The sequence below is a fragment of the Mytilus trossulus genome, chromosome 8, assembly GCF_036588685.1.
Source record: "Mytilus trossulus isolate FHL-02 chromosome 8, PNRI_Mtr1.1.1.hap1, whole genome shotgun sequence".
Lineage (NCBI taxonomy): Eukaryota > Metazoa > Mollusca > Bivalvia > Mytilida > Mytilidae > Mytilus > Mytilus trossulus.
In genome coordinates, this window is record NC_086380.1 from 14,370,031 (window position 1) to 14,374,113 (window position 4,083).

The 4,083-nt window shown below is 31.9% G+C and overlaps 1 long non-coding RNA gene across 1 annotated transcript; it reads right to left on the minus strand.

The window, feature by feature from the left end:
• Positions 1–481: 481 nt before the first annotated feature.
• Positions 482–2,989, minus strand: LOC134681674 (uncharacterized). The gene is made up of 3 exons (XR_010100658.1): positions 2,559–2,989; positions 1,835–1,912; positions 482–556 (listed from the first exon to the last, which is right to left on the minus strand). It is a non-coding gene; the product is annotated as an uncharacterized LOC134681674 (long non-coding RNA).
• Positions 2,990–4,083: the final 1,094 nt, after the last annotated feature.

The following is a 4,083-nucleotide window of genomic DNA, read 5'->3' on the forward strand; positions in this document are numbered from 1 at the left end:
GTTGAAATTAAAGAGCAATATTTCCTCTGTTTTTCTTTAAAAAATAATTGAATTCAATAAACCAAACCCCTCCATTGGACTTATTTTCAGAGGTTCCCCTTAAAGTGAAGATTGTCAACTATAATTCAAAAGTAAACATGAAGGTATTTTTGTTCTTGCAAATTCCAAAAGTGTACCATTGAATTGGCCCTTTTTTAAATTCAAAGTAATTTTCATTGACATATATCTCAATATTTTGTCATATACCCTTAAGGAAAAAAACCATGCAAGTTCTGTACATTTCTTGTGACAAGGCCTCTCTGATTTACTTGGACCTCAGCTTTGTGCCTTGTGCTTTCAGCTGCCTCTAGTATTTACAGTCTAGTAAATGACTTTGGTCTATCCATGTAAGATTCAGTCAAATCCGAGGTCTTGTGATCAGGCGAGTTTATTTACAGAATCACTGTTCCAACTTGACATTACAATGTAAATCAATTTTCATGTCCTGTCTTAAATTGTCCTCTTCAGACACTAGCAGTTTCTTGGCTTAAAGGACCTTATCTCTATTTTGTAGATTCTGCAATAAAGTAATTAAAAAATGTTTAATTTTATTAAATTGACTAACTGATATCTATATGACAAAAGAAATAATTTTCTGCATGCAATTATTCTATCTTAATGCAGTTGTAATCAAATCATAAACATTTGCATTTAAAAAATATTCTAATGAGTGACCCAAAAATATCTTGTAGCATAACTCTATTAAAAGAATAGCTAGAAGTCATGATAAATTTTGTATTTTCTATGGACCATGAAATTGGGGTCAAAACCATTAATCTATCATTAGAAAGATTATAACATAAGGCACATGTGTATCTATTTTTGAGTTGATTGGTCATTAACTTCATCAACAACTATCCTGACCAGAACAGATATAAAGATGAACAAAAAAAAGCATGAATCATTAAACATAAAACCCTTCTACTATTGTTGGCTGACATTACATTTTATTACAACTATTTAACCACATTGTGATTTATTCATCAACATTAAAACATTTATTGATTTGTATCTGACAGTTTATATTTAAAAACTCCTACTTTCATTGTTTGCTCTTATTGTGTAGAATATATACAACTTTTATCATTTGATGTGTGATCCCCTCAGGGGTTCAGGCTTATATTTTGGTGAGTGTTTGATGTGTCTTTGGGCCACTATGGAGGTCTAAAATTATGTAACACTCCCTTTTCCTCTAGGGAGATTATTATTTGAATAACTCTTTGTTGTCTTTATTAATTTCAATATAAATCACAATATTAGGTACAGCAATTGTGTTTTCTTTTGACATATGAGAAGTATTTGTAAATAGTACAATCAGCTGTATACAATATAACCAACAACAAAAAATCTGAAATTGGATTACTGCCCTTATAACTTAACCTTATATTATTTATAATTTGATCTATAAAGTAATATTTAATCAATAGAAATGTGAAAAATTTCAAACAGATTTAAGTCAGTCATTGTTTGATTTGGCTTATTGTACTAAATACACAATTGATTTTATTTTTTGTTGTTTTTTTTCCTGCAAATTTTTTTGTGACACTTAATTGTAAAAAGAGTATAATTCAATCCCCCATGACTCTATTCATGCTATTTGTTAGATGTCTCTACTCTCATTGGCAACCACACTTCATCACCTTATAAATTTATTTTTGCAGGCCTCTACTAACAGTATTTTCCATAAAATATATAAACAATAAAAAGCTAGTACAATCATGACAATGAGTACTATTAATTTATCCCAAGACTTGGTCTAGTCATGTGAAATTGATGTAATCACTAAATAGCTTACTTCAAAATAGAACCAGCTGCTGTTTTACATGCCCAGACTAGATTGTATATGCCTATAAGCATCATGAACAGCTACTTACTGCAAAATAAAACATAAAAAATTCCCTAACTAAATGTGCATTGCCAGGAGATAATTAGTTGAATTTAAAAAATTTCAAGCAAGTCTAGTATATATCATAAACATTGCATATTATATTTGTTAAACTTAGTCTAAGCAAAGGAAATTTACAGGGTGTAGAGGATTCCCAATATATATATATTCGATATAGGCAGATGTGGTGTGAGTGTCAATAAGACAACTCTCCATCCAAATAACAATTTATAAAATTAAACAACTATAGGTCCATGTACGGCCTTCAACATGGAGCCTTGGCTCACACCGAACAAAAGGCTATAATGGGCCCCAAAAAATAATTACAATGTTTGGCTTTTTGAAACATTATGATTACATGTATATGTATATATTCCGAGAGACATTTCAACATACATGTACATATAAGGTACATTTATAGATTTTAACAATACTGAACAAGTATATAAGCTGATAACACTAAAAAGGCATACAAAAGTAACATGTAACTCTATCTTTTATCAAAGACAATTGCAGTGTGCACGTCTCTGAATGACATGACATGACAATGTACATTTATATCTTTGAAAGATTTTTAAAAATCATAAATTCAGAAAATGTAGACAATATATACAGTGTATATACAATATAATACCTTTACATGTAAAGGATCATGGATGGCTGTTGTATTCCCTTATCTTTGAGCACCTGTTTCTGCTTGCAAATCGATTCCCTGTAACAATTGATGCAATTCTTCAATTTTTTCACCTTAATTGTTCGATCATCAAGATTTCTGTTGGGGAATCCATCATCTTCTGTATTAGCTAAGTAAAATTAAAACTCTTTGAGAGAATGTAAATATTCATCATGATGTTCATACAATTATGATAGTTAGTTTAAATTCTGTTATGACCTTAAGCTTATGCATTTAAAACTTGAGTCATTGAACTGTAGTAATATATAGATATAGGAAGATGTGGTGTATATAAACAGCATGTACATGTACAGGTTTGCCATGTTTGCAAAAATTTACTCAATAGTCATAATATAAATGAAGGAAGTATGGTGACCAACATGTATGTATCATTTGTATGGCCAGTAATTGCATCGACATCAGTTGGGTCATTGGTGGATAGCTTTTATTTTGGAAACATACCACATTGTTTACTTTAATCTTATTAATCATCATATACAATATGAACATGATGAACAATGCACATATCTTAAGTTTTCTCGTTTTAATTGTTTTACATATGTCTTATCGGTCGTTCCACTGTCTATATCACTCTTAATATTATTCCGTATCATGTCTTTGTGACGTCAAATACATTGACCCGGCCTTATTAACTTTGACCCGGACATATCAGCGACGTCATAATGTTTGAACCGACGTTAATAACTTTGACCCGAACTTATCAAGTCATCTTGTGTGTGCTGGTGAAACAAAGAAGACACTTCTGAAACACGCAAATATAGCCTGATAAATTGATTATCAGATTATCTGCATATTGATATTGGAAAATATCAGCTGCTTGACATCATATGAATGCTTTTTGATCTCGTACGCTATGCTCACTCGTCAAAAAGCTTCATATGATGTCTTGCAGCTGATATTTTACGATATCAACATGCAGATAACCTGATAATCGGTACTTATTGAGGCCTGTTATAGCTGACTATGCGGTATGGGCGTTCATTGTTGACGGCTGTATGGTGACTATAGCTGTTAATGTCTGAGTCATTTTTAGCTGTGGAACTGTAGCTCATAGGTCCTTATGTTATTTTTTGACTATTTGCGGACCTTCTATGCTCATACATGTAGGTCCTTATGTTATTTTTTGACTATTTGCGGACCATCTATGCTCATAGGTCCTTATGTTATGGTCTGCAAATAGTCAAAAATAACATAAGGACCTATGAGCTACGGTTCTGCAGCTAAGTCATTTTGGTCTCTTGTGGACATGTCGCATTGGCCATTTTGGTCTCTTGTGGACAGTTGTCCCTTTGGCCCAATGAGACAACTATCCACAAGAGACTCTAAAAATGACACTGACATTAACAACTATAGGTCACTGTACAAACCTTCAACAATGAGCAAAGTCCATAATGCCTAATGGCAATCATACCACATCTTCTTTTTTATATATCACTAAGCATTTGAATTTATACCAATGTCAAGG